The sequence below is a fragment of the Pseudonaja textilis genome, chromosome 3, assembly GCF_049901715.1.
Source record: "Pseudonaja textilis isolate UNSWEBS1 chromosome 3, rPseTex1.2, whole genome shotgun sequence".
Classification (NCBI taxonomy): Eukaryota; Metazoa; Chordata; class Lepidosauria; order Squamata; family Elapidae; genus Pseudonaja; species Pseudonaja textilis.
The window spans coordinates 122,654,225-122,678,396 of record NC_141992.1 but is presented as its reverse complement, the minus strand read 5'-3'; the positions used below and the strand labels follow the sequence as shown (position 1 = coordinate 122,678,396).

The following is a 24,172-nucleotide window of genomic DNA, read 5'->3' as shown; positions in this document are numbered from 1 at the left end:
GCAGCAGTTTCTTGTATTCTTACAAATTGTTCTTTCTCCTGCTGTCAACCCAATTTGGGATTTCACTCAAGAGGTCAACCTTGCCTTGCCTCCATAGTTTTTCAGAGGTCAACAAAAACATCTTACTTAATCAACCTTTATGAAGTGTCTCTCTTGTCTTAGAAAACCGAGCTTCTCATTTTTAAAAATTAGATTGGGGAAAAAGGTATTTATCTGGCAGGGTCAAAGATCAGAGATTTGGGCTTGTTCTTTTACATTAGCATCATATCCTGTCCTTACATACACTGTGTCTTCTTTTATTGGCTGATAGTGTTATCTGTCAACTGTCAGATGAGAACTACCATTTTCTGAACGTAGGTCTTGGAAGGGGGATAAAGTGTCTTATATAGTTCTTATTAAATTAATTTTAACAAAATAGGAGCTGAAAAGGTTGATTGGGATGTTCCCTTTCTTGAAATAAACTTCATCTCTGAATGTCTTCATCTTGAAAATGTCTAACAGGAAGCTAAATCAGGCAAAATTATAAAGGAAGAAAATAAGCAGAACTGAAGAGAAAAGGAGAATGAGAGAGATTGTGAAATAAATGATAAACCTTTATCAGTACTTATAGTGAACAAAAGCAAGTGTAGTCAAATTATTATTTTTTGTTTTGGCAAAACAGTTCTCACTTATTAATTTCAGGAATGAAAATGAAAATGGCCTGCTAATCTCAGAAATCCCAGACTGGTAGGACTTTTTTCTCTTCCAAGACAGCCACATTCAAACTGCATATTTGTTCAACTAAATAACTTTGAAGTAAAGATTTATGTTCAAAAGCACTACACCTGAAGAATGGAGTCCTCTTATTCCTCAAACTCACTCCAGATTACCCTATTTTTCCTCTTTTCAGTTTCATTAATATCATGTAGTAATATATGATCCTTTTGTTAGTGTTACTGTTAGACAACTGGACATTTGAAATCTTTGCTAAGTAATCATTCTGTATTCTATATTCTGTAGGTATTATTTTACCAGTAGATTGGATCTATTTTCTTTCTAGTTTGAACTAACATCATTCTTTAAAGTCAAGATTTTAGGAAATGATATATCCACCATAATATGTTTCCTGGATCATAATTCTACCATGAATTGTGATCTTCTTCTACCACTGGAATATGAAGCCAAATTTTCCTAGACAGAAAAAAAATTGCTAGACACAAAAAAAAAAGTCCAGATAAATTTGCCCTACAAGAAACACATCACAATTATATAAAATATGTACTTGCCTGGGATAGGGCTCCTTCACAAAAATAGGGTCATATCTTCTAAAATATGAGCAGTTTAAGAAATATTGGCAAAGAATCTAAAAAAATAACCACAAAATCTAAATATGTGGACATTTAAGAAGTGAATATTTGAGAAGTCATTCAGACAGACAATAACCAAGCATTATTCAGTCTGGAAATATGCTATTCAGACTGAGAGTTTGCACTTGGTTGAGCCTAGATAAGGTTCAACAGCATTGAAGAGGGGTGGAACTTCATCGTCTTGTGCCCATGAAGGGATTCTAGCCTAAGTTTCCATTTGACTCCTTACCCTGGCTTGGTCAATCTGTCTTTTACAGGGTTCACAATGCTAAATACTAAAATGGCATTATAAGGCAATTGCATATATATGTTTTCTGACTGTTCTCTTCCTTTTCATCCCACTCTACATCTTTGGTTTCCTGCTTTTTTTATGGTAAAGCTTTTTCTCCCTCATAAGTAATTCATATCATGGATTCTGGGAGGGAGGCATGGAATGTCTCTCCTGCAAATACCTTTCATTTCCTCATAGCTCAGGAATCAATCAATTAGTTACACAATTAGTGTCTGTAGGTTATAAGGAACAAAATGGGAGTGGGGGAGGTCAACTTAAATTCCAGCAAGATGCAAGTACTATTTATTGGTGACTTATCTGGCTTGATTCTGATTCCAGACCAATTCTGGATCCAGATACATTTCCCTTGAAGAACAGCTCCACGGCTTGGGAATCGTTTCCTGAACAACAGATCGAAAACATGGCCAGAAAAACATTCACTGAACTTCAAGCTTTTTTGCCAGCTTTCATGACTGGGAGGCTGTTAAGACAATGACTGAGTCTCAAATTACTGCACATACCGATAACTAAAGTCAACCCTTTCCACCCTTAAGATAATACAGAAGGTACAATTTGTGCAAAATGAAGTGGGGAGACTGTTAATTGGAACAAATACTTAACAGTAGCATTCAACTTCTCTGTACCTTTAGACCTGTTTCCCATACAGATTTAGTCTGCTCTGTACACTTATTCTAAGAAGAGATGCTGTGAGTCTCTAATCTATCCATGGAGAAAGATGTGACAGCTCCCATATTATGGAAGTGCTTGTTCCAGGGCACGGATGGGGTACTTTCTGAAGCTAAGACCAGGATTTTAGCATTGATGGTAGTCATGTGCTGCCTTTGTGACTGCATTTTTTGAAGAGAGATGTGGTGGCTGTTTTATAAGAGCTATTCTGTTACAAAGGGCTTTGTTGTTGTTTTTCTGGTATATTTGATATAAACATGTATAGTCTCTGGGATGGAAATAATATACCTTTTTGTATATGGGTAAATGGGTAAGCTGGAAAGTAAGATAGGGCAATAAGTTATATCCTCATTTTTCTCCATCTGAAATTTTCTTGGAAGGAAGAAAATTAGTTGGCTTACTAATTTAGGCTCTACAGGGAGCAGCTATATTTGGAAAGCATTTGGAAGCTGCAACTGGTTTAGAATACAGCAATAAAAGTGGGGATCTTTTTAGATTGTTTTTATCCCATCTTTACTATTTTGTTAAATATTCAAGGTGGGAACATAACTAATACTCTTTCCTCCTACTATGTAGTCTATAGCAACAATCATTGTGAAGAGAGTTGACTTGAAAAAAAATACTGGTCCAAAATCACCCTGTCAACTTTTCATGCATAACAAGGGACAAGAACTCAACTCTCCTATTTTCTAACATTAACCACTAGACTAAACTGGTTAAATATTTTGGACATTTAACAATAGTCTCATGTACTGTAACACCTCTGCTCCTTGAGCTGACTCTCAGTGAGCATCTAGGTACAACTTAAAGTTCTTGTTTTCATCTATGAAACCCTAGATAGCAAAGAGTCAAATTATTTGTGTCAGCACCTGTCTCTGATTGTTAATGCATCGCTCACCAGAACTGTCAAAGATGTCATGTTTCAGGTCCCATCAATATGATGATGCCATCTTGTGGAAAAGGAATTACATTTTCTCTACTGTAGCATCTGCCCTAGGTTCCCATTTTGCTAGTCTTTCACAAGGCATAAATGACTTGACTGTTATCCTAGGCTGTGGAACTGGAACTGTAAGTTCAGTAAGTTATGTACCATACAATACATCAATTGATTGATTTCTTCTGTTCCAGTCTTAATCTCAAATGTTTATTCTGGGTGCTTAGTTTATATTATGTTGGTTTGTTTGGTTTCCTGCCTAGAGTCACTCAAATAGGATAGGTGGTCTTATAAATTGTATAAATCAATACAGTAATAAAGAAAGTGTGATTTCTCATGTATGCTCATGATCAAGCATACACATGTAATTCCTTAAGAGGCACTGGGAGCAGAGTTTGCTAAGCCAAAGCCATAAGGCATAATTTTTCCATTTTTATCATTAGGCTAGTAGAATATAATGCTAAATTTACTATTCAAATAGTAACATACTATAGTATGGATGTGAGTACACCTCTGTCTCCTATTTCCTTCTTTCCTTGCACCCCTTTTTATTTAATCATAATGAGGAGAATATCCACACCACCATAGGAAAAATTCAAAGTTCTCGCAAGACTGAAAATTCAAGCCTTCTTTGCACGAGCTATATATAATTATAGCATTGGCATTGCCTGGGCTACAATAAAAAATTTCCTATTTATTAGTTTTATATTTCCAAAATTCTACTCTCCCTAGCTGGTGACTTCAAACATACAAAGCATACAAACTTCAAATAGAACAATGTATTTGGAAACCGCATTACAAGGCATTTATTTGGGGGGAGGGAACACAAACTTTCATTATATGGGGACCAAAGTAGACTAATTAATCCAGCCATACGTTCACACTCAGTTTGGGAATAATTGGGATCATGTCTAATTAGGCAACCCTCACCTTCTATAATTCAAGCCACTGAGAACCAAGACAACCATATTTGTATAGATTTGTTCTGGTTGTTTCTTTTGATTACAGAAGTCCCATTCAGGCATTTATCTGAATGTATGCAGGCTCCAGAGTGAACAGAGAATGGAACCCATCCTTGTCTCTCTCTAGCCTTGATATTTTGAACAATTCCAAAGAGGATCTTTGATAGTGTTCACTTGAATGCAAGTGTAATTGTCAGCATTATCAGAGATCCAGCTTTCTTCAGCCCTGGGATCACATGATCACTTTTAAATGAGCCCCAAGGTGTAGCAAATCAGGGAACGGCTTCAGGAAATGCACCATTTTCAGTTCTATTTATTTATTTAGGTAAATGCCTGAAAAAAGACTTCTAAGAATGACAGATGTGTTAGCAATTTAATTTTACAGAGCCATTAAACTAAGTAGTGAGACAAATAGTTTTAATATCATAAAGATAGAGTATAGTACTGTCCAGCTGATTCTTCTTTTTTGGTATTTTTCTTCCTATGCATCCATTATCATTTTGATTAATACACCAATTTTCATTCATTTATTGTTCTGTCTTCTATTTCCTCTTTCAGATGTGGGAAGGTGAATGGAAAAACCATTAAGGAACTGTTGTGAGAAATTATTATATGGCCTTTAATTGCCAAAATATAATCTCCTTTTGTTATATGAATATACTCTGTTGTTTCATAATCTTTTCAGTACAGGCAGGAGAAAAAATGATTCAAAGAAGATTGAATAGAATCAGTAATGAAGTATTAAGTAAAATTTAGTAGCCAAAGCACACTTTGCTAAAATTTAACCAATATGGAATAATGCAGTAATAGGATACATTACGGAAGGTGAACAGGAAGTTGAAAATTATGCATAATAATTGTGTTGTGATGTTCTGAGAGATATTCAATGAATTATTTGACCTTTCTCTGTACATATTTGCCACTTGGTAGAGCAACTATGTTCCACTCATAATTTACAAGAATGGTGTGGTGTCTTTAAATCATATTGACATTATGAGACAAAATTGGTGAGGAGATGACATGGCAGTCGTGTGACAGGAATTATAAGGTTTCCCAATTGCTCTTGTAGGATGTGCAATACATATTATATATAGAAATAGGATGCAAATTGTCATAAAAGAGCATAGACTGTCTTTGGCCTTACAGGTCTTTGCTCAACTGTGTTTTGATGTTATATACAAAAAATGAATTCATGATTCATGACAGGCTAAAGGTACAGTTGTTGACTTAAACAAATTGGTCACAAGTTCCATAATTTATACAAATAAAAGGGATAGTTCCTGTTCATGCAGGAATCCAAATTAACTTTTCCCAGATAAATGAATATATTATTTGTGAGAGAAACATTCAATGAGGAAGAGACCACCATTTATCTACATAATTGGTTCCAGTGTTTTGAACAATTTAGCATAGTATGTGGTAAAAATATGATAATTAAAAGTGCTAAGACTGTGGTCCTTCAAAACATTAAAGTTACGGTTAGTACCTGCTCCACCCCTACAGGGAAAAAAAAAGAGTTGGAGATACATAGAATTACAAAGTAATTAGCATATAAAGGAAGGGAATATAGATGTGATTAAGCTAAAAATAACTCTTGTTGGTTCTGGTAACTCTTCATGGATTTTTTTTTTTATGATTAGAACTAAATAATAAGGTTTTAGGGATGTGTCTATAGATAAAAGTTGTGTTATTAGCTTTTATCTATAACATATATATGTGTGATAAAGATAGAAGAAAGTTATTTTTGCTATTTTACCAGTAGGGAAAATCTTACTCACAATTACTCAATCCCCCTTCCCCGCCTCCCAAAAAAACTTTCTCAAATCCTATTCAAAATAAGCTGGCAGAGTAATTAGCCCAGTTTTCCTAAACACGTCCTGTCCTTCCTATGTTGTCTTAGAAATCACCTATCCTCCCTTTAGGATATTGTTGTTTTGCATTTCCATAAGAATTTGAGTTCCCAGAAATCTCCTGATTCCTTCCTCTTATATTTTGAAGGCTGATGTTGTTACATACTGAAAAAATACATTCAGTATTAATACTTACAGTAGTTTTCAAAACAAAAACCTGTTCTTTCTCTAGATGCTTTGAAAAATGGTATATGCCTTTCATCCAGGGAGTTTATATAGCAAGATTTATTTAGCTTCAGCAGTAGAATTGTTACCTGGGAAAATAACAAGTTTCCTGGGGAGAATGAGACAATCCTTTCTGCCAAGTAATTCCTATAAAGATTGAAATAGCTGCAGTTATACTAGAGATGATGGACTGGAATGGTAGATGTATTCTAGAAAATATGGAAAGCTATTTTTGAGTCTGTGAAATCAGCAAGATTGAAGATTGCATGATTTTCAAGTGAAACACCAAAACTCAACCTCTCTTTTTGTTAAACTCACAACTTGTACAAATGTATGTTGTGCTTTGTTTTCTTCTATTTGGTATGCCACTTCAAATATGTTCAAATGTCATTCATTGAATGCACAATAACTGAAGAAAAGCAACCCCTGCCAAATGTTCCATTAAATCAAGATTATATCATAAACGACCAATTTTTAATTTCATGATGGCTGTTTGGGTGGGCAGGAATGAGGGAGAAAAATAGGCAAAATAGCAAAACAAGTACCTCCTATTGGCAGCTTATCAAAGGCCTCCACAAGGCGGCAAGAACATTTGTATTACAATGTCATCCCCCAAATGACACAAATTGAGTAATGATGCAATTCACATAACATTGTACAATTATGTCATGACATGTGACATCATCTTGGCTAGTACCAGAAACTTATGCTCTTTCTTTTAACTTTGGGTATCTCTAGAGAGAGACAGAAGTGGGTGATGATCAAATAGTAACATTAGATTTATACAAATAAATCTCAGGCAGCAGAAATTACCTAGGGGAGATTTTTCATCCCAATTTTGCTCATACTTATAAAAATTATTTGTACACAGATACACTTAGCATTGATAAAATGCCTCCATGGAGAACAACCCAAAGAGTGAACTGTTTCTGTGCTGCCTGTGGAGAAATACTCTCTCCTCTTTTTTTGTCTCCTTCTGGTTCTTGAAATATGGAATTTAAAGAGGTTCATATAGAAAGGTTTCATAATGAAGACGTTGTGCTTCTCAAAACGCAAACCAAGATGAAAATGTTCTGAAGAGACAAACTAAAACTGTAGGACATTTCAACGAGTTATTCATATTTATAGAAATACTTCCCAACTTTGTTAAAAGCAAAGGTGGTATTTAGCAGGTTCTGACAAGTTCTGGAGAACAGGTAGCAGAAATTTTGAGTAGTTTGGAGAACTGGCAAATACCACCTCTCACAGGCCCCGCCCCCATCTATTCTCTGCCTCCCAAGTCCCAGCTGATTGGCTGGGTCTTCTTTTGTGGCCCTGCACAGGAGAACGGAGCTGGAAAGCAGGTTAGTGGGGTGGGGAGGGAATAGGATTTTTAGTAACCTTCCCCCAGGAGTGCAGAGGGAATGGAGATTTTAGAGTATCCTTCTCCTGCCATGCCCACCAACCCATGCCCACAAAGCCATTCCCACAGAAGTATTAAACAAATTGAATCCCACCACTGGTTAAAAGGTATAATAATTGTGGATGTTCATGATCTCATTTTTTGCCTTCACTAATACCATGGCTTTCATGATCTCAAGGCAGTCATTATTTTATCTATACATTGAAACTACATGGCATTTTCATGTAATGAAATTCTGTGTACTACTTTAAACAGATCTTTTGATGTGATATTTACCTGACTATAGAATGTTCCCTGTTCAGCTATTAAATGAAATGTATATTTGCCTAAGCTGTTCGGCCACACCATCCAAATACACTTATAATCCTTGTTTAGTGACCATAATTAGGAACAGTAAGTTGGTTGCTAAGAGAAGTGGTCAGTAAATGAAAAATCACATGACTGCAGCTGTGCTTATGATCTTACTTCAGCCTTTTGTCTTTGTTTGTTTTGCTTTACAGTATCAAAAGGATATAGACCCAAACTGCCACATTAGCCCAAACAGCAAGGAAAGTTTCCAGAATTCAACTCATGAGGAAACCAGGTAAAAGGGCAAATCTTATAACTCTTTTTCCCATTCCCTTACCTTTGTAATACTCACCCCGGTCCCGGGATAATTAGCAAGAAGATAATTTTTGTTTTTATTTACATTCATTGGAGATGAAGGCATTACAAGAGAGTAAAAAGGCACATAATTGGGACTATGCATTGAAAGGAAATGCACTAGTACCAGCTCTTTACTAGCATTCTTGGTGCTGTGAGCAGCAGCTTTTTAAAGAGGGAAGCAAAAACTTTTAGTGTGAAACTGATTATATCCGCAATTTCAGGCAGCAGTTGTAAGCAGGTGGGAGGGTTCTAGTCAAGTAATTAAGATCACAAAATTGAATTGTCACAAAAGTGCAGTTAGCACTTTTTGGGAGGATGCCCTTCTGGAGAAAAAGCAGTTCAGGAAAGGAGAGAAAAAGAAAAAAGTGTCAGGCTTAGGACAATACTGGTTGACTGTAATGGGTAACACGTGCCTGAAAGAGGGAAAAGATGAGAGAGAGAGAGAGAGAGAGAGAGAGAGAGAGAGAGAGAGAGAGAGAGATGCTGTGAAAGTCATTAAATGGCTGTAATATTAAATGCAATATTACAGCCAAAAACCTGGGTGGATGCCAGGAATCACATTTTATTTAGGAAAGTTGTATCGTTAGTCATCTAGCCTAATTTTGCACACATTGGTTCCTGCTGACTTCACCATTATAGGAGCCTCTGTGACACAATGGTTAGAGTGCAGTACTACAAGATACTTCTGCAGCCAGCTGCCTACAATTTGGCAGTTCAAATCCCACCAGGCTCCAGGTTGACTCAGCCTTCCATCCTTCCAAGGTTGGTAAAATAAGGACCCTAATTGTTGGGGGCAATATGCTGACTCTGTAAATCACTTTGAGAGGCCTGTAAAGCACTATAAAGCAGTATATAAGTCTAAGTGCTATTGCTATTATGGGAATAGGTGCTAAACATCTCTTTCTGCATCTGGATGGTGTGACAATCCACATGGGATGGGGGAAACTGACTGCCAAAATTCTCTCTGGATTAAGGAGAGAATTTTGAGATAGCCCATGTGATTCTGCATAACTGCTCATGAGTGAACCACAGGATTTGTCATTTTCTGAGGTTTGCCTATGGATTGGAGTCAAGGGAGGAACCATCTTTGCTCACAGTTCTTGATGCAGCCTTTGAAGCATAATATCTCAATCACACCTTACTTCTTAATAACTTTAGATTTGAATTCCAAAAGATTCTTCCTAATGGCAAATTATATTGTATTTGCTAGGTCAGTCACTTTCTTAGAGAAATAACTTTTAAAGAGTGCTTGAATATGGACTTTAGAAAGTTTAACGGTGGATTAAGGGCTCATAAGGACTTTGAAATTTAACTTTAAATGCCAACAAAGTGTTTTGACTAGAATAAATTTTCCCATGGGAAAAATGACAACTGATCTCATTTTTTAAATGATAAGAGGACATGGAAGGTTGAACACTAGAGGAAGCTAGAGGATAAAGAAGACAAAGCAGAAATCTATAGTACTGTAGAAGCTTGAAATATTTGTCTGCCAAGTTTTTGGACAAAGCAAATACATTTCTTGATAAGGTTGACAGAACTTGTAATGAAATTACAGAATAAAAACTAGTTGCAGCAGATGATTTCAAAATTACTTTGAAGGGGGACTTAATTTTAGCAAATAATGAGAAAGATATGGGCACATAAATGGAATTGATGGATGACTTATTCGCAAAAGGAGATCTACAAATACTGAACTAGGGAAGAAACCTTGTGTGTGTATATATGTGTGTGTGCATGTGTGTGAGAAAGATATATATGTACACAAAGAGCTTTGCTAAGGTTTTGAAATACTTTATTAGTTGTGATAAATAAAAGAATAAACTTTATTTATTGGATATAAAGAAGAAATCTGCTAAAGGTCTGAAAGATTTTTGGCTTGAAACACAGATGAGCAGAAAATTAACTCTGGGACTCTTTTTGAAAGGATTAAAATATTTTTACAAACTCTGGAAGGCATTTGAGGTTGATTAGGGCTAAAAGAAAAAAAAAGTTACTTCTGGTTGCCCTTAACCTACTTTTCCTGACAAAGGATGACTGATGAAACATGTGGAGCTTTGGTTTGTTTTTCCTAAATAGATGAGCTATAGATGAAGAGAGATTATGTTGCATTAGAGGTAATGATAACTATTAAGACTGTTTTTACTTGCTGGGATGAAAGGGGAACCTATTTCATTCTTTATTCCTTTCCTTTTTCTATTTTTTTTAAATTTTTGTTCACACTTTTCTATTCTTTTGAATATATTTTTTTTGCTTTTTGTTGTCTGTATTATTCTTTTTATTTGTAACGCTTAATACAATTATGTGGAAAAATTAAGCAAGACTTTCCTAGCCCTACCTGAAGATACTATGCTTTGAACTTGCCAATGCTTACCAGCATAATATGTCCTCTGCTCTTTATGATCTTGTGTGTCTATATCTGTGTGTATATATAAGAAAGATTGTCCACTGTTTAAATGTGATAGAGATAAAGATGTGGCTTAAATCTTTATCTATAAAATGTAAGATGTTGATCTGGTATTCGGATGTGTGGTGTCTGATTGGTTGCTTTGTAGAGTGCTTACTATTCCTCTCCATTGTGTTCTATTAGCTATGTCAGTGATCAAAACTAGGGCTACCAACTTTTCCACTGCAAAAATCCAGATTGGAAGGATCATTTAAGGTGATAAATTCTGGGTTGTGTTGTTCCTCACCTAGAAGGTTGCAGTGAAGGTTTTGAACGGAGTTTCCCAGATTGCAAGAGTGTAATTATTTTGTTTAACAACTGAGACAGAAACAACTTTATGCAGGGTTTATTTTTATTTTATTTGCTTGGTGGATAGAATGGTGTAACACTATGATTTGGAATATCACTGGGAGTTCTCCTGCCACATCCCTCTCATCTATATTCTTCACAGTTACTCTAAACAGGCAACCAGCCAGATTTTTTGTTCACAATTCCACATCCCCTCCTACACCAGCCTGCCTTTTAATTTCCACTGATCCCCACAGGGATTCTACAACCGCAATACCATTCTCATAATTGTATCTTGTTCATCATTGTGATACCAAACACCTCACAATTTGGGGGCTGGGGTGGGGGAGAGAGATGGTCAAGGATATGAAGGGGAAAAAAGAAATAAACAACTTCCCAAGAGAAGCAGTTGTGCTATAAGAAACCGCGGGAGGTAAGAGAAAGCCAATTTCTCTGCCAGTTGCTAGACTTGAGTGTAAAACATTGGTCTGGCTAGCCCTAAGAGTTTTAGGAGTTAAAGGGGAGGAAGAATCATGATATTCTTGATTTCTTTCCAAGTGCAAAAGATTAAGTGAGGGAGTAAATAGAATAAGGGCAAGAACAAGGAGGGGGGAATAATTAAGTGAAGTTTAATATTGTATACACAACATTAATTTTTAAAGAATGGATTTATATTCTCATTTATTAGAATTCCCAGAGAATGGTCATTTGTATTGCCTTAAAAAAAAGCATATATGGGCCAGTTTGGAATTTGCAATTGTAGTGTAACTATAATTCCTTTCAAATATGTATATAATCTGAAAAGAAACATTGCTGCAAATATACATTAACAAAGCCCCTTTTGATTTTCTGTATCTTTAGGAACTGGGCCCTTTGCAAATTCCTTCATTAAATTATCTGATCCATACATTTCATATGAATAGGCCAATTGATATTTAGCTAGCCATAGCTTTTTTCATTTCTTCAAATTTGGAAATCCAGTTCTCAGTATTTTTGATATTGAAATGTGAAAACAGAATGGGTGGAATGCATAAGGGGCAAAAACAGGTGGAGGTATAGATTTATCTGCCAAAAACTGTCCCTATTTTTCTTTGAGGGGGAAGATATTTAGAATATTGGGCACAAGCACTAATTGAAATCTTTCGATGTTCTTTAAATAGTGCATATTTTCAGATTTTAAGATATTACAGCAAAAGAAGTTATCAAAATTTAAAATAAAAAAGAGTGGAAAAAGTGAATTAGCAATAATTAAATATCTAAATGCATAATAAATAAGAATGGATGTGACATCAAATCAATATTGGACACTTAGGAACCACATTCATGGTTTTCTCTGTGATAATCTATCCTTAATTTTCTTTCAGGTATTCCAGTGGTAAGTACATTAACTGTACTCACCATTAAGTTGCATTAACTGTAATAGAATCCACTCATCCATTCTCCAACATTACCGATGATCACAAAGAATAGGCAAACTATATTTTTTATCAATTGAATGGAAAATCATACCTTGAGTTCTGGTGGCACAGTGGCTAACTTTGCCCACTGCCAGGAGTTTGATCCTGACTGGCTCAAGGTTGACTCAGCCTTCTATCCTTCTGAGGTTGGTAAAATGAGGACCCAGATTGTTGGAGAAAATATGCTGACTTTGTAAACAGCTTAGAGAGGGCTGTAAAGCACTATGAAGTGGTATATAAGTCTAAGTGCTATTGTTTTCAGCATCATACTTGAAGAAACTTCAATATTTCTGAATCAGTATTTCCCCCAAAAGGAAAAAAAAGTCTTCAGCATCTCAGATAATTCTAGACAGATACAAAAATATATGATATGAGACATTTCAGATATGTTCAACAGATGGAGTAAATTAGTTATTACTTATATAGAAACCCTTGCCTTAAGTTGACTTCCAAGAATAGTACAATTAAATTAAATAAAAATAGACTAATTTTTTTCAATCACACTTTTCTATAAAACAAGGGGATGATGAGGACGGAATATGTGCCTACTTCTTAAAAAAGCTATCCACTGCCAAAGCAGAACCTCTAAGCATAATCTTTGAAAAATCTTTCAGGACCAGCTCCTTGCCAAATCTATGGTCACTAGCCACAGTCATCCCCATCTTCAAAAAGGGAGACCCCAGCCTAGTTGAAAATTACAGACCAATCTCCTTATGCTACGTCACCTGTAAAGTCATGGAATCAATTATTAACCAATCCGCTATCCTCCACTTAGAGACAAACAACCTACTCTTTAACAAACAATTTGGTTTCAGAAAAAAAAATATATATCCTGTAATCTGCAAGTCCTACATTGCAAAAACACATGGACTACACAACTTGATCAGGGCAAAGCAATTTATGCTATTTACATAGACTTCTGTAAAGCCTTTGATTCAGTGGTACATGACAAACTACTCCTAAAATTAAAATCTTATGGCAACCCAGACACCTGCATAACTGGATAGATGCATTCCTGTCAAACAGGCAACAAATGGTCAAAATAGGGAACACCCCATCAAATCCTGTACCTGTCAAAAGTGGTGTCCCCAAAGGCAGTGTTCTAGGACCAAGTCTATTTATACTTTACATAAATGAGCTCTGTGATTATATTAAGAGCAACTGTGTTCTGTTCGCTGATGATGTACAGCTATTCAACACCACTGACAATACTGCTACCCTTCAAAATGACCTCAACTATGTGTCAGAATGGTCAAACAAATGGCAACTTCAAATCTCAACAAACAAATGCTCTGTCTTACATATCGACAAAAAAAATCAGAAAATAAAATACAAGCTGAATAATCTAAGTGCTAGAGCCCACTGTAAGTACATAGCCAAAAACGCATTAAGAGTTGTTAACCTAATCCTGAGTAGCTTTTTCTCCAGTAATATCACACTACTAACTAGAGCATACAAAACATTTGCTAGACCAATACAGCTCATCAATCTGGAATCCGCATTACAGAACAGATATTAGTACAGTCAAGGAAATCCAGAAATATTTCACGAGAAGAGTTCTCCACTCCTCTACTCTTAACAGAATATCTTAGGCCACCAGACTTGAAATTTTAGACCTAGACAACCTAGAACTACGCCACCTTCAGTCCGATCTAAGTATAGTACATAAAATTATCTACTGCAATGTCCTACTGTCAATGAATACTTCAGCTTCAACCACATAATACAAGAGCACACAATAGATACAAACTCAAGGTAAACTGCATCAAACTGATTGCAGGAAATACGAATTTGGAATTTGAAATTGCAATTTGCAATACAACCATACATGCACACCCACACCTATGGAAAATAAAGAATAAAAATATCAAGAACAATGTTGTGTAACCAATGTCACATATACAGTAGTTTATTACTTAGGCTTAAGAACTTTGAATTTTCCAGTGTATAATTCTCTATCATTGAATTAGCAGCTTCTATTTGTGTCTATGTATAATCCATATTTTTATCTTCATAAGCTTAATAAGAATAGTGACCTTCATCAAATGGTTGATTAGGTAAATACTGTTTTCATCTTGTAGTCATTCTATGGAGATAATCATTTATGGCAGCAAAATTATCAGGGGTGTCACATTTTGAGAGAAGGGAAAGGCTGTGCTTGTTTGGTTTTGTGACAAACATGATGTAAGTTTGAAATTTACATTATCAAATGTTATAGCCATAAGAGACAGCATTAAAGGCTACATGATACTCATCTAAAGGAGCAACAGAATTGCTATGCAAAAAAGGCAGCCAGCTTTTGTTATGGTTGTTCCATTTTTCCTAAGCTCCAGAGATTCAGAAACCTTTTCATTGGTCTTCCAAAAACCTGGATTAAATAGCTCACCTGAACCTTCCTTCTGAGAAAATTTTATTTGAAAGACACCATTCAAGAGGGAAATGCTTTTGTTCCTATATAGTTTTCAGCCTCATCTTCAGAGACAGATAACAGATAATCAGAGTTGGAACAGACCTTATAGGTCATCCCTCACCCAAGCAGGAGACCCTACACTATTTCTGACAGATGGCAGTCCAATCCCTTCTTGAAAATCTCAAGTGATGGCGCTCCCACAACTTCTGAGGGCAAGGTGTTCCATTGGTTGATTGTTCTCACTATCAGAAAGTTTCTCCTTATTTCCAGGTTAAATCTCTCTTTGTTCAGTTTCCATCCATTAATCCTTGTCTGGCCTATAGGCACCTTAGAAAATAGCTTGACCCCTTCCTCTCTGTGGCAGCCCCTCAAATATTGGAAGACTGCTAACATGTCTCACCTGGTCCTTCTCTTCACTAGACTAGCCAAGCCCAGTTCCTGTAACCGTTCTTCATATGTTTTAGTCTCCAGTACTCTAATCATCCTGGTTGCTCTTTTCTATACTTTTTCTAGAGTCTCTACAGCTTTTTTATAATGTGGTGAACAAAACTGGATGCAGTACTCTAGGTGTGGTCTTACTAAGGTTTTATAGAGTGGTATTAGTGCCTCCCTTGATCTTGCTTTCATCCCTCTGTCAATACAATTTAGGATTCCATTAGCTTTTTTAGCGGCTGCTGCACACTGCTGGCTCATATTTAGCTGGTTGTCCACAAAGACTCTAAGATCCCTCTCACAGTTATTGCTATTAAGCCTGGTTTCACCCAGTCTACATGTGTACTTTTGTTTTTTCTTGCCTAAGTGTAGGACTTTACTTTTCTCTACATTGAATTTCATTTTGTTAGATATAGCCCAGTGTTCTAGTCTGTCAAGATCTCTCTGGATCTTGAGCCTATCTTCTTGGGTATTAGCTATTCCTGCCAGCTTAATATCATCTGCAAATTTGGTAAGTTCTCATTCTATTCCCTCATCTAAGTTGTTAATGAAGATATTGAAGAGTACTGGGCCTAAGACGGAACCTTGTGGCATCCCATGTAGTCCATTAAGGACTACTCATTGAGTATGGTTTGTCAGCCAGTTGCGAGTCCATGTAGTGGTGGTGCTATCTATTCCACTTTTTTCTAGCTTACTAAGAAATAGGTTGTGGTCTACTTTGTCGAATGCCTTGCTGAAATCTAAACATATTATGTCCACAGTATTTTGCTGGTCTACTAATTTAGTCACTTTGTTGAAGAATGAAATAAGATTGGTTTGGCATGATCTGTTCTTAACAAACCCATGCTGACTGCTAGTTATTGCTTTACTTGTTTCTAGATGTTGGCAGATCTGTTGTTTTTTTTTAATTATTGTGTCTTAGCTCATTTACCTTTTAAGATGTTAATAAATAGCAGGAAATACTGGAGCAGATATACCCTGATATAATTGCCAGACTGGTCAGAGCCAGTCTTCTGAATTCTTTCCAGAATGAATTGTCAACCAGCTGAGTTCTTCAAAACCCCTGTAATGTCTTCCTTGAAACTTATGCCAGCTAACAAGCAGCAATCTAGACCAGAATGAGTTGCTTTAGCCAGCCCATAGAATGTTATGGATGATATAAACTCATTAACTTTCACACCACTCCTGTGTCTGCAATTTGTCTGTCCCTTGCCAATATAACTTCCAGGGGTTTTTTAAAGGTTTTTTTCCCCCGCATACTTGGAGTTCCGCAGAACCATGAATGAATTCCCTGCCTGTAATTACCAACCCAATCAGCATTATTTGTGACATATCGCTGCTAGAACCATTTCACTGGGAGGTAGCAATATGAAACAACATGCTTGTAAAATGTAATTCATAAGTGCTGTTATGTAAGGGATGTATTATTCAAGCAATAGATGAAGACAATGGCTTATCTAGGCTGTTGTTCCTTATGCTGGATATAGCAGAACAAAAACAAGATGGTTTGAGTATCAGTTAGTAAAAGAGGGCAAATTTCCAGCTTTCTTTGTATCTTCTGGTGGTGTTTTCTAATGTAAAAACATAGTAGGAAATAGAGATGTGTTCTGCCCTTCTTCCCTATAGTGACTCTTATATTTAGTTTTCCTTGATAATTCTTGATTATTACATTTTACTGAATACGATAATTCAGATTGTTCCAAATTTCAGGCAAAAAGTGATTATTTAGACTCCCCTTCTTAATTTTCCTGTAACAATCCTTCAGGATGTTCACCTGAAAAGGGGCATAACATTTGAATTTTGATGATAGTGAATATTTCCCTTATTTTTCATAATCCAACACTCAATTTTGTCTTTTTTAGTATAGGGAAACATATTAAAACTGAGGCATATGTCTGGCTACCCAATCTTCTCAGTAATGCCATTTTATTTTTTTAATTTTTTTTGTGAATTACGAACCTGGGAAGGAAGAATAGAGAAGGGATGAGAGATATGTAAAAGCTGAACAAGAGAGGAATAAGATATTCAGAAATCAGACAGAACTAAATCAAGCTGAGAATTAAACAAATTCTGGATTAATGCAAACAGCAGGAAACTACATAGAGTATCTGCTGAGAATAATAATCAGCAAAGTGACTACATCAGAAAAAGGAAATGTATTTAGTCGCAGGCATGTTAGTATAAGCTGTCTAGTATAAATACAGCATTGTGACTTCATAATCCCCATGCTGAGTTGAACCACCTCCTCTTATATCCAGCCTCAATGTGAAAAAAAAAGTCTTCAAAGTGACACAGGGAAGTGCATTAGGAATTAAACTGAATGGTGAAGCAGAACATTTGAATGGCATGTTTACTGTACCTCACAGAATAGGAGAGGAAATACCTATGTGGAGCCTCTGGAACACTTCTAGTATTACAAGGCTGAAAGATAGTGGAGAAATGAAAAAAAAAATGGGTAAAAAAGTAAAGGAATAATGTTTGGATTAATACTCTCAGACATACTGAAGAAATTGTCGGAGTAAGATAATGTGTAAATCTGATAAATATGTATACACACATACATGCATACATACATACATACATACATACTATATTTTTCCTACATGTTAAAGATATATGCAATTCCTGGGAACCTGGACCTTCCAGATGATGTTGGATTTCAACTCTGAGTATTCATTGTCCTGGTTATACCAGCTAGGAGTTCTGGGTGTTACAATTCAGTGTGAGCTATAGAATCCCAGATTGATCCTCATTTGCTTAATCCCATTTAAAGTGAGGGAAGAATCAGAGAAGCAGGGCCTGAAAAGTAGTTGCTTTAATGCAACAGGACCTTACCAGACTGAGTATGCACCTTTAAGTCCTTGAAAAAAGTAAAATATGGAAAATGAGGAGCAAAATTATATTTGAAAGAACAACTCACTTGACCTATTAAGCATCCTTATCAAAGGTGGGATGCAAATATTTTTACTACGAGTTCTGTGGGTGTGGCTAGGTGGACATGGCCATGTGACTGGGTGAGAGTGGCTTTTTTGTGTGCAGTAACCCTCACCCCCATGCCCATTATTTTTTTTTGCCTCCTGGGCCTCAGGGAGTCTCCTGGGAGGCTGTTTCTCCTCCCAGGAGGCTTCTCTGAGGCCCAGGAAGACAAAAAATGGAGTGTGGGGGGGGGGGCTCAGGGAAGCCACCTGGGCAAAGCAGTAAGACAGCCAGGGGGGATTGTCGCAGCATCTGATGTTTGGGAGGAAAAAAAAGAAAGAAATACTGGTTTGGCCGAACTGGTAACTGTTTTTAACTACTGATTTGGCCAAATGGTAGCATTTTTTTACTACTGGTTTGTCTGAACCAGGCTAAACCAGTAGAATCCCACCACTGGTCCTTAAATTAACCAAATAAGTCCATGAAGAAGTTGCTTCTTTGTCTTTTTTTCCTTCTCCTCAATTAACCTTTTTTTTTACTATTTAATTCAGCTGCCTTTTCTCCTTTGGTGATAAGTCAATAAAGTTATTTGTTAATATGCATATGTTTTATTATTTATACAATGGATATTGTACAGAAATATATTCTTTAATTCATGTCTCTTTTAGCCAGACTTTGACAAAATTTGGAGTGGGGGACATTTATAAAAATAATGCAGATACAATTTGGATGAAAGGGGAAAATGCTTGTTGGAATAGGGTAATTTGGATGATAGGTCATAGAGTAGAAAAATTAAGGCCTGTTAGCAATGAACAACTTACTTCATAAACTATAGGAAAAGAATGGGCATTTACTTCCTAAATTCATTTTGGGATTGTCATTTAATAGAGTTGCTATATTGGAAAATTTGAGAAAATGAGAGTTAAGAATCAACATCATTCATAGTTTGCATCATACTCATATTTCCTCAGATCCTTTACCTAAGGCAAAACAGAGAAGATAAAACTGTTCCTTTCCAGTCTCAGCCCCACATCACCTTCCACACAGATTACATTTTTAACATGTACTGAGATGGCTCATATCCTGTAAGAAGAAATGTGTTCTAGCAGCCTGTAGGATGTTTTGATTTAGAAACTTTTGATGTGAAAACCTATTCCCTATTTCAAACTTTGATTGTTTATTTTGAATAGCAACCTACTTTACATTCAGGTTCACCAGAATGTGATGGAAACGTTGTATGGAGTTTTTTTCAAGTGTAGTTCTTGTTATTTTTATAGTAAATAAATGAAATTGTACATTTTTTAAAAAATTGCTCGAATGTCTGTGTGTGCTGTGCAACACAAGCTTTGCACACTTATAACTTATAAGCATTATAACTAAGCTTTTATTTTGATAGCATAACTAAAGTCTGTTATGAATTAGAGAATGGCCTTAGCTGCTGCAGGACATAGAATCATATCAACTGAAACTGTAAAAATTAGAGAAACTTTGAACAGATAAGTAAGTGCTTCTTAGTGAAAGGCCCATAAGATAAAATCTAATGAAGGGAGATGAAAATATTAAAGTGTGCTATACTATTTTACAATTTGTATTTCTTTTTGTAATTGAATATTACAAAATATTGAATAACTGAATTTGTATGGCTAATGAATAATGGAACAGAAAGGGTTTTTATTTTTTATTAATATTAAGGAGATAATAAAATCATCAGCCAAATTGTATTATGGCCCATTGTTGTAATCCATTCTGATGGTTCAGTAAATAATAGCAATATTCCCCCTTCCTGTCCTATTAATTTAAAATTGAAAGGAAACAATTATGTGGCAAAAATATGCATGAAATTCATTCCATAAATGAAACTGGATAGAAAATCAGAATGTCCTTCAGAAATAGTGAATTTACATTTTCTTGAATAAGTCTAAGTAAGGTGAAGCTTTTTTCTAGCACTAGATAAACACAATTCATTATGTTTAAACATTTGTGGCAGATTTAAGAAACTTTCATGTTATTTTTGACATTGTGTAAATCTTTTTTTAAAATAGTGGAATACATATTTCTCAAATATGAGCATCTGTTTCTTTTTGTCAGGTAAAAAAAGTTCCAAAAATATGAAAGGAAAAAAATGGTCTAAAATAGTGGAATTAAAATAAGATGTATTAACTGAATTTTGTAATGGAATGCATATTTCTGGCAAAATGATTTCCCTGTTGTTGAATTTATTATAGATTTTGGATTTGCTGGCTAAAATAAATCCACATATCTAGTGTTGTAGCTTCACAAGTTTATCAGTGCCAGCCTACATATTAATCTCAATTTCATTGGAGAATATACAGGTAAAACTCTGAGAGGATTATGGCTTACAGCTCATGAAAACCCCAAATCCACAGTCTCAGAAAATTAGAATATTGTGAAAAGGTTCAATATTCTAGGCTCAAAGTATCCCACTCTAATCAGCTAATTAAGCCATAACACCTGCAAAGGGTTTCTGAGCCTTTAAATGGTCTCTCAGTCTGGTTCAGTAGGAATCACAATCATGGAAAAGACTGCTGACCTGACAGTTGTGCAGAAAACCATCATTGACACCCTCCATAAGGAGGGAAAGCCTCAAAAGGTAATTGCAAAAGAAGTTGGATGTCCCCAAAGTGCTGTATCAAAGCACATTAATAGTTATGTGGAAGGGGAAAAGGTGCACAAACAGCAGGGATGACCACAGCCTGGAGAGGATTGTCAGGAAAAGGCCATTCAAAAGTGTTGGGGACTTTCACAAGGAGTGGACTGAGACTGGGGTCAGTGCATCAAGAGCCACCACACACAGATGGATCCTAGACATGGACTTCAAATGTTTTATTCCTCTTGTCAAGTTGCTCCTGAATAACAAACAACGTCAGAAGCATCTTACCTGGGCTAAAGAAAAACAGAACTGGTCTGTTGCTCAGTGGTCCAGAGTCCTCTTTTGTGATGAGAGCAACTTTTGCATCTCATTTGGAAACCAAGGATCAAGAGTCTGGAGGAAGAATGGAGAGGCACACACTGCAAGATGCTTGAAGTCCAGTGTGAAGTTCCACATTTGGGAAGCCATGTCAGCCATGTCCATTGTGCTTCATTAAGTCCAGGGTCAACGCAGCCGTCTACCAGGAAATTTTGGAGCATTTCATGCTTCCTTCCACAGATGAGCTTTATGAGGATGCTGACTTCATTTTCCAGCAAGACTTGACACCTGCCCACAGTGCCAAAAGCACCAAAACCTGGTTCAATGACCATGGGATTACTGTGCTTGATTGGTCAGAAAGCTCGCCATTGCCAAGAGAAAGATGAGAGACATGAGACCGAACAATGTAGAAGAGCTGAAGGCTGCAATTGAAGCATCCTGGTCTTAACACCTCAGCAGTGCCACAGGCTGATATTGAGGCAGTAATTGCTGCAAAAGGGGCCCAAACCAAATACTGAGTATATATGCATGCTTATACTTTTCAGAGGTCTGATACTGTTCTATTTACAATTCTTGATTGCATGTAATATTCTAATTTTCTGAGATTGTGGATTTGGTGTTTTCATGAGCTGTAAGCCATAATCATCACAATTATGACAAATCAGAACTATCTTGCTTTGCATGTAATGAGTCTGTCTCATATATTAGTTTCACCTTTTACATTGCATTCCTGAAATAAATGAACTTTTGCACAATATTCTAATTTTTTGTGTTTCACCTGATAAATAAACATAACTTTTTGCATCAATATGTCGGAGTTGTCAAAAGGAATGTTTATTTACAACCAAACTTATCTCATAGATCCTCTGGGATATGCATGAGTTCCAGAAGCAAAGGAAGAAAAAATACACGATTGCTTCCTCTTTGATTGCTTCCGAGGATCTCTTTTGAGTCTTGTTGGTTGCCTGTAACTTCATCTCCATGTGCATGCAACTTTTTGGCCATTTGCCATTGTGTAAGGATATGTGAAAATGACCTTAGACCCGAGACAGGAGGAAGCTTAGATAAAATCATGTAAAGATATCTTAGTCTGCAGATGAAAAAGGGGCATGTGAACTGTCTCAGAAAGGACTCTTCCTAGTTTCCTATAAAGTACAGGTAAAAAAGGGGAGAAGGACATTCAGATTAACACCAAAATGTTGTTAACCCTTTAAGGCAGTACAGACAAGAAGGACAAACCACGAGTTGTGAAGCTTTCTTTACTGCAAGGTTACAGTAACAAAATATTTAGATCAAGCTCTAATGATAGAAAATGGGTTGCATTTAAATGAACTTATTTTGCCTCTTGTTGCTCATAGAACCTAGGATTCCATGTAGCTAAATTTGAAAAACCCTCTTCTAATTTATAGATTCTGTGCTAAATTCTGTGCTAAAATTTCATGTCTAATTTCCAAATCAGTTTTCTCTTTTTCATAGAAGAGGTTTAATTTTTCCCTCATTTTATCATATCCTATATAATATAAACCCTGTTTCACCAGAAACAAACCCTATCCCCAAAATAAGCCCTAACATGTTTTTATGTGTGTGCCTAATATAAACCCCCCCAAGCCCCCCCCCCCAAAAAAAAACCCCCAGCTCTACTTAAGAGCCTGTGCAGCCAGCCATCCACATTCCAACACCACCACCAGCAGTCATGTGCAGCAGGAGCCAACACGGCTGCTAGCCCACTTCTTATGTTTGTTTGCAGCCACAATGGAGCAGAAGGCTGAGTGGTGTTCTGATGCCACAGCTGTGAGGCAAAACAGGTGTTGAGGTATGGATGGCCTGGCTGCACAGGCTGTTAAGTACAGCTTGTTTTTGAAGTAAGCTGGTGCTGGTGCATGGAACAGCTCCACCCCCCATCTCACCTTGTGGCCATGGTACCAGTGTGTTGCTCAGCCTCTTGCTCCATTGCAGCTGTGAACAAACAGATGAAATGGGCTGGTGATTACTGGCAGGGCCTGCTGGATGAAGCTGTTGGAGCCATCGTCACAAGGTGAGGTAGGTGTTGGGGCATGTGTAGCCTGGCTGTGGGGGGCTCTTAGATAAGCATGTGCAGGCCGCAGCTCCAATCTCCCACTTACTTACTTACTTACTTACTTACTTACTTACTTACTTACTTACTAAAAAATACACAAAACAAACATGAAAAAAAAGAAGATAGAAAAGGGATTTCCAAGCTATATAAAACTGAGTAAAAAGTTCAAAGTAACAGTAAATTAGCATTGCATATTAAAATGATCAAACCCGTTGTTAAAATCAAGTCAAGATTAAATAATTAACAAAAGTAGCCAGGATAAGATTCCTGTCAGAATAAACAATTAGCAAGAGTTTCTAATTTAAAAAAAAAACTCTTCTCCTTATTAACAAGCTAGGCAAGACCTAATGTATTAAACACCCTTATGTTAAAATAAATCCAAACTTCAAATGTGGTGTGAGATTACAGTATATAGAATTATATACAGTAGATTTATAGTCAGTTGCTGTAATTATTTAGCCTCCTTCTCTTTCTGTGGCAAATGCAATTGAATTCAGTAGTAATAAAGATGTGAAGAGGAAGATGTTTGCCTGAAAAAAGAATAAAGTATTTGTTAACTGTCATTGCACAACAGAAACTAAATGGGAGGATTAATTCTCTTTGTTTTCTGCTGTTCCTCTTAACTGAGATGCCTAATTTTTGGAATATATAGATGCATGCACATGAACACACAAACATAATTTCTCTGAATCAGAACTGCTGTGATTTGTTGGTCAGGGAAGATTGTCTTTTTAATTAAAAATGTTAGCTTTTACTACATGGTGCCATTCTAGTATAATACCAAGTTTTCAAAATCAGCCCTTAGTATTACTACATGATATGAAGTGGTTAACTCTAGTCCATGGATTCTTGATGCATATCATTTTAGTGACATGTGTACCTCATAAAAAAGAAAGAT

The 24,172-nt window shown here is 36.2% G+C and overlaps 1 protein-coding gene across 1 annotated transcript in view; it reads left to right on the top strand.

Annotated features, from left to right (window-relative positions):
- CDH12 (cadherin 12) overlaps positions 1–24,172 on the top strand; it is a 787,338-nt gene that overhangs the window by 341,156 nt on the left and 422,010 nt on the right. The window contains exon 3 of the mRNA XM_087930733.1: positions 8,178–8,260. The gene's annotated coding sequence lies outside the window, so the exon portion shown is untranslated. The remainder of the gene's footprint in view (positions 1–8,177; positions 8,261–24,172) is intronic.